At 39.5% G+C, this 7,679-nt stretch overlaps 2 long non-coding RNA genes across 2 annotated transcripts; one reads left to right on the forward strand and one right to left on the reverse strand.

The window, feature by feature from the left end:
- Positions 1 to 470: 470 nt before the first annotated feature.
- On the reverse strand, positions 471 to 2,029 carry LOC120930547. Its single transcript, XR_005747724.1, has 3 exons — positions 1,923 to 2,029; positions 885 to 1,081; positions 471 to 654 (listed from the first exon to the last, which is right to left on the reverse strand). It is a non-coding gene; the product is annotated as an uncharacterized LOC120930547 (long non-coding RNA).
- A 525-nt stretch (positions 2,030 to 2,554) lies between these two features.
- LOC120930548 lies at positions 2,555 to 3,530 on the forward strand. Its single transcript, XR_005747725.1, has 3 exons — positions 2,555 to 2,664; positions 2,880 to 2,953; positions 3,506 to 3,530. It is a non-coding gene; the product is annotated as an uncharacterized LOC120930548 (long non-coding RNA).
- Positions 3,531 to 7,679: the final 4,149 nt, after the last annotated feature.

A 7,679-nucleotide genomic window follows, 5' to 3' on the forward strand; every position in this document is an offset into this window, starting at 1 on the left:
CAGTGGTGGCGGATGCCTGTTTGATCCCGTACACCCTTCTCTCCTTTTTCCCATTATTTTTTCCTGTGGGATTGGACTTTATACATTTATTCTGTTTGCAGACACTGTTTTCCTTGATATGCTGCGCTGCATATGCAATGATACCATAGAGGTTAAATCTTTATCCATCTCTGGTTGCATTTAGAGGATATGAGATATTTATATCACGTATAAGTGGATTGACAGAGCATAAACATTAATTACAAAAAAGAGATTGACTGTCAGCTTTCAAGTCCCTCTAAGAAAGAAGATTTATAGGGGTTTCCTTATACAGGAAAAATATGGGGACTCTTGTTAAAGCATGAACAGTAGTATGGTATGAATATATGTGGGCCTGGTCAAACCTCAATCATGAGAGCCACAACACCAATATAGATATCAAAAAGATTTATTTTATAAAAAGATTTTCTTTGTAAAAAGACATAGAAAAAAGAAAAAAGAAAAAAGATATACATTGAATACTATAGAGTGCATACTAGACAAATTCCAGACTAACAAATAAAATGATACTTCAAGTGCATAAAGATGCAGGTGATCTTCATTTCATCCCGCATGTAACGGTTCTACTAGTTTCGCCCAAGGGGGCTTCGTCAGGAACCAATGGGGGGCAGTAGTCTGAGCAAACAAAAAGTATATCAATGAACGGAAAAAGATATGTAATAATATATACAAATAGTCACATAGATTTATTGTATCAGTGCATACAAACGTGTCTGATTGACCATAGATGTTAATATAATCATAATTTATTATACGACATAAAAACAATGTATTTTGTTTAAGTAGGCGAAAGTCGAGTTAATGGAGTGTCTGTGATAGCTGTGGACTTTGACAGAAATATTTACCTGAAAAAATGGACTGAAAAACCTGAATAATTAGCCGTAACTGGCTCAGAATCCCAGATGGAAAATCCCAGATGGAAGGAAGGAGGGATGGGAAAAAGAGGAAATGATCCTCTTATGCATGCGGGTAGGATCACCATGCACCGCACAGAGCCTGGATGCAAGCCTATAGAGGAAGAGGAGCCGAAGGCAAGCAGGTACTGTGGGTACAGAATAAAGATATTAAAAAATTAACAAATAAAAAGAGAAGAAAGAGATATGATCAAGAAAAGACAAAAATTGTAATGAACAGACATCTATAGAAAAGATATGTATAAAAAAATTAATAATTATTACCTGGTTCAAATAATGATAAGAATAATGGGAAGATTGATGATGAAGTAGTCTCAAAAGAGATTAATAAGGATCATCCCAAGAAATTTCTGTCAGTACTGTACAGCACAAAATAGGAAGTCATTCACTCTGAAACTATATACAATATGTCATAAGATTGTATAATGACAGATTAGTTTGAAAGTTAATTATTAAGACCGCAAATAACAGCGGTAATAAAGATAATGTTAATATAAGTGTAAGCGCCTATATAGGCTGCAGAGTATTAAGAGAATCTAGATTACTAAAGGAATGTAGCATTTTTTGTGTACTAATTAAACATTATAATTGTTACACCTATCAGAATAGTAAAGGTAAAACAAGGAGAAAGTGAAAATAAACACTTGTCTAACTTAAACGAATAATGGTAATGGTATTACCTGATTAAAGTTGCAATAGTAACTGCCGGAAATTAGGCAGATAAATTGCCCAAGAAATCTGTTTAGTCCAAATGCTGAATAGTAAAAAATCAAAGAAAAAAGTCAATCAAGGAGAAAGTATTTCCTCAGTGTTAACAAATAAATGAATGAAATATAATATATTTTCACAAAGTCTGCAAGTGGCAACAAAGTATCACACCCAGACTATTGTGGATACTAAATTAAACTTGAAGAAAAAAAATATATATAACATGAAATAAAGATAAGAAAATGGTAGGTGAGAGCATACCTATGACCTGCTGTTGCCTCAGTATACCGAGGAATGATTCCTCTGGCAGAGCTCACGCTGATTGATCAGCTGTGCGGCTCACTAATATGCTGCCCTCAATCAGAGTAAGATGATATACAGCTGAATAGGGGGCAGCTCCTCACTCTCAAATGGGCGTGGTTGTCACGGCAGATGTCATGGGGATTACCCATGGGAGCCACAGGGACCGCGTCTGCGCAGAAGAAGGGCATCCCTCTAGGAGATGCTGAATCAGACGCGCCGGCGCGGAGAGGAGGAAACCCCTGGGGAAATACACCGGCGTCAGATATGACGCATCAGTGCCTACCCAATGGGTGCCGTGAAGAAGCGGACACGCACTGACACTCAAGCCTCCGCTTGAGTGTCAGTGCATGTCCGCTTCTTCATGGCACCCATTGGGTAGGCACTGATGCGTCATATCTGACGCCGGTGTATTTCCCCAGGGGTTTCCTCCTCTCCGCGCCGGCGCGTCTGATTCAGCATCTCCTAGAGGGATGCCCTTCTTCTGCGCAGACGCGGTCCCTGTGGCTCCCATGGGTAATCCCCATGACATCTGCCGTGACAACCACGCCCATTTGAGAGTGAGGAGCTGCCCCCTATTCAGCTGTATATCATCTTACTCTGATTGAGGGCAGCATATTAGTGAGCCGCACAGCTGATCAATCAGCGTGAGCTCTGCCAGAGGAATCATTCCTCGGTATACTGAGGCAACAGCAGGTCATAGGTATGCTCTCATCTACCATTTTCTTATCTTTATTTCATGTTATATATATTTTTTTTCTTCAAGTTTAATTTAGTATCCACAATAGTCTGGGTGTGATACTTTGTTGCCACTTGCAGACTTTGTGAAAATATATTATATTTCATTCATTTATTTGTCAACACTGAGGAAATACTTTCTCCTTGATTGACTTTTTTCTTTGATTTTTTACTATTCAGCATTTGGACTAAACAGATTTCTTGGGCAATTTATCTGCCTAATTTCCGGCAGTTACTATTGCAACTTTAATCAGGTAATACCATTACCATTATTCGTTTAAGTTAGACAAGTGTTTATTTTCACTTTCTCCTTGTTTTACCTTTACTATTCTGATAGGTGTAACAATTATAATGTTTAATTAGTACACAAAAAATGCTACATTCCTTTAGTAATTTAGATTCTCTTAATACTCTGCAGCCTATATAGGCGCTTACACTTATATTAACATTATCTTTATTACCGCTGTTATTTGCGGTCTTAATAATTAACTTTCAAACTAATCTGTCATTATACAATCTTATGACATATTGTATATAGTTTCAGAGTGAATGACTTCCTATTTTGTGCTGTACAGTACTGACAGAAATTTCTTGGGATGATCCTTATTAATCTCTTTTGAGACTACTTCATCATCAATCTTCCCATTATTCTTATCATTATTTGAACCAGGTAATAATTATTAATTTTTTTATACATATCTTTTCTATAGATGTCTGTTCATTACAATTTTTGTCTTTTCTTGATCATATCTCTTTCTTCTCTTTTTATTTGTTAATTTTTTAATATCTTTATTCTGTACCCACAGTACCTGCTTGCCTTCGGCTCCTCTTCCTCTATAGGCTTGCATCCAGGCTCTGTGCGGTGCATGGTGATCCTACCCGCATGCATAAGAGGATCATTTCCTCTTTTTCCCATCCCTCCTTCCTTCCATCTGGGACTTTCCATCTGGGATTCTGAGCCAGTTACGGCTAATTATTCAGGTTTTTCAGTCCATTTTTTCAGGTAAATATTTCTGTCAAAGTCCACAGCTATCACAGACACTCCATTAACTCGACTTTCGCCTACTTAAACAAAATACATTGTTTTTATGTCGTATAATAAATTATGATTATATTAACATCTATGGTCAATCAGACACGTTTGTATGCACTGATACAATAAATCTATGTGACTATTTGTATATATTATTACATATCTTTTTCCGTTCATTGATATACTTTTTGTTTGCTCAGACTACTGCCCCCCATTGGTTCCTGACGAAGCCCCCTTGGGCGAAACTAGTAGAACCGTTACATGCGGGATGAAATGAAGATCACCTGCATCTTTATGCACTTGAAGTATCATTTTATTTGTTAGTCTGGAATTTGTCTAGTATGCACTCTATAGTATTCAATGTATATCTTTTTTCTTTTTCTATGTCTTTTTACAAAGAAAATCTTTTTATAAAATAAATCTTTTTGATATCTATATTGGTGTTGTGGCTCTCATGATTGAGGTTTGACCAGGCCCACATATATTCATACCATACTACTGTTCATGCTTTAACAAGAGTCCCCATATTTTTCCTGTATAAGGAAACCCCTATAAATATTTATATCACTGTTTATAACACCTTACATCACTAATACTGGTGCACTTATTTTGTATATTTAGTAAGGTAAACTTTAAATTCATATTATTTAGTTCACATTTAAATTTACCATTTTAGCGCGACTATAATATTATTACCCCATCAGTCATCAACGTCACCAGGAAAATGGCCAAACAAAGGAAGGAGAGAGGAGCTCCTAGAAATATTACCAAATCCCCCCCCCCTGCCCAAAATGGTGCTGGGCATGGCCCTATGCTCAGAGGCAGCATGACAGGGGAGGAAGGAGACAGTACCAGCTCTAACAGAGGACACTACCTCAGATTAACAATTATGCCTGCTCTTCAGCGTCATCCACATCCAGCAGTCCGGTGAAATCAAAACCCAGATTGACTGAAGAAGACAAACAGCAAAACTAGGTGAGCTTGTCACAGACTCCCCCCATCAGCACACAGCTCTCAACAGCTATCTCCATAGCTACTTTCCCTACCCAAACCAGCCGATACTTGATACTATTTTAAAACATATGATTCTTTCCATGCAGAGTTCTATTCATGCTGCCTGGCGATGAGCTTTATGAGCTTTATGTTTCCCAGGAGACATGTATCAATGCAAAAAAAAAGTTTTAAAAATGGCAGTTTTTTTTGAAGCAGTGATTTTAACCAGTTCCCGACCCCCGCATGTACATATACGTCCACAATATGGCACGTACAGGCACATGGGCGTACACGTACGTCCTCGCCTATTAGCGGGTGGGGGGTCCGATCGGGACCCCCCCGCTACATGCGGAGGTCGGGTCCGCTCGGGGGGGGGGTTCCGGGACCACGGCGCGGCTATTTGTTTATAGCCGCTCCGTCGCGATCGCTCCCCGGAGCTGAAGAACGGGGAGAGCCGTATGTAAACACGGCTTCCCCGTCCTTCACTATGGCGGCGCATCGATCGCGTCATTCCCTTTATAGGGAAGACACGATCGATGACGTCATTCCTACAGCCACACCCCCCTACAGTTGTAAACACATACTAGGTGCACCCTAACTCCTACAGCGCCCCCTGTGGTTAACTCCCAAACTGCAACTGTCATTTTCACAATAAAGAATGCAATTTAAATGCATTTTTTGCTGTGAAAATGACAATGGTCCCAAAAATGTGTCAAAATTGTCCGAAGTGTCCGCCATAATGTCGCAGTCACGAAAAAAATTGCTGATCGCCGCCATTAGTAGTAAAAATTTTTTTTTTTATAAAAATGCAATAAAACTATCCCCTATTTTGTAAACACTATAAATTTTGCGCAAACCAATCGATAAACGCTTATTGCGATTTTTTTTACTAAAAATAGGTAGAAGAATACGTATCGGCCTAAACTGAGGAAAAAAAATGTTTTTATATATGTTTTTGGGGGATATTTATTACAGCAAAAAGTAAAAAATATTGAATTTTTTTCAAAATTGTCGCTCTATTTTTGTTTATAGCGCAAAAACTAAAAACCGCAGATGTGATCAAATACCACCAAAAGAAAGCTCTATTTGTGTGGAAAAAAGGACGCCAATTTTGTTTGGGAGCCACGTCGCACGACCGCGCAATTGTCTGTTAAAGCGACGCAGTCCCGAACTGTAAAAACACCTTGGGTCTTTAGGCTGCATATTGGTCCGGGGCTTAAGTGGTTAATAATGCTTAAAGTGAAACAATAAAAGTGAAATATTCCTTTAAATTTCGTACATAGGGGGTGTCTAAAGTATGCCTGTAAAGTAGCGCATGTTTCCTGTGTTTATAACATTCTCTTCACAAATTGAAATTTTTAAAGGAAAAAAAGTCACTTAACCACTTAAGACCCGGACGAATATGCAGGTTAAGGACCTTGCCCCTTTTTGGTATTCCGCACTGCGTCGCTTTAACTGACAATTGCAATTGTAACTGACAATTGTTTCGTGCGACGTGGCTCCCAAACAAAATTGACATCCTTTTTTTCCCACAAATAGAGCTTTCTTTTGGTGGTATTTGATCACCTCTGCGTTTTTTATTTTTTGCGCTATAAACAAAAATAAAGCGACAATTTGGGAAAAAATTCAATATTTTTTACTTTTTGCTATAATAAATATCCCCAAAAAACATATATATATATTAAAAAAAATGTTCCTCAGTTTAGGCCGATACGTATTCTTCTACCTATTTTTGGTAAAAAAAATCACAATAAGCGTTTATCGATTGGTTTGCGCAAAATTTATAGGCCCAGATTCTCAAAGACTTACGACCGCGTATCTCCAGATACGCCGTCGTAAGTCCGAATGGGCGCCGTCGTATCTATGCGCCTGATTCATAGAATCAGTTACACATAAATTCTACCAAGATACGAGCGGCGTATGTCTCCTACGCCGTTGTAACTTGGGTGCATATTTACGCTGGCCGCTAGGTGGCGCTTCCAGTGATTTCCGCGTCAAATATGTAAATGAGCAAGATACGCCGATTAACAAACGTATGTACGCCTGTCGCAATTAGTTACGCCGTTTACGTAAGGTGTAAAGATAAAGCTGGTCTCTAGGTGGCGCAGTCCATGCAAGGTATGGACGTCGGAACAAGCGTATCTTTTTATGTCATTTACGTAAGTCATACGTGAATGAGGCTGTGCGTAGGTTACGTTCACGTCACAGGCATTGAGCCGGCGTATCTTTGGGCGTAAATACGACATGATACTGAGCATGCGCGCGCATGCGCCGTTCGTTCTGCCATGCATCTACATGGGGTCACGCTTAATTTAAATACAACACGCCCACGACCTGCCTACTTTGAAATACGCGCGCTTACGCCGGCCCATTTACGCTACGTTGCCGTAACTTAGGACACAAGTACTTTGTGAATACAGCACTTGCCTCTCTAAGTTGCGGAGGCATAGCGTAAAAAAGATACTCTACGCCCGCACATAGTTACGCCGCCCTACGTGAATCTAGGCCATAGCGTTTACAAAATAGGGGATAGTTTTATGGCATTTTTATTAACAATTTTTTTTTACTACTAATGGCAGCGATCAGCGATTTTTTTCTTGACTGCGAGATTATGGCGGACACATCGGACACTTTTGACACATTTTTGGAACCATTGTCATTTTCACAGCAAAAAGTGCTATAAAAATGCACTGATTACTGTGAAAATGGCAATTGCAGAGAAGGGGTTAACCACTAGGGGCGCTGTAGGGGTTAAGTGTGACCTCATGTGTGTTTCTAACTGTAGGGGGCGGGGCTGTGACGTCAGTGATCGTCGTTCCTATATCAGGGAAGAGACGATCACTGACATTGCCAAACAGAAGAACGGGGAAGGTTTGTTTACACTCACCTCTCCCCGTTTTTCAGCTCCTGTGACCCGATCGCAGGACACACGCGGCGATCAGGTCCATGTGTCC

This window comes from Rana temporaria, chromosome 3 (genome assembly GCF_905171775.1).
Source record: "Rana temporaria chromosome 3, aRanTem1.1, whole genome shotgun sequence".
In the NCBI taxonomy this organism is placed as follows: Eukaryota; Metazoa; Chordata; class Amphibia; order Anura; family Ranidae; genus Rana; species Rana temporaria.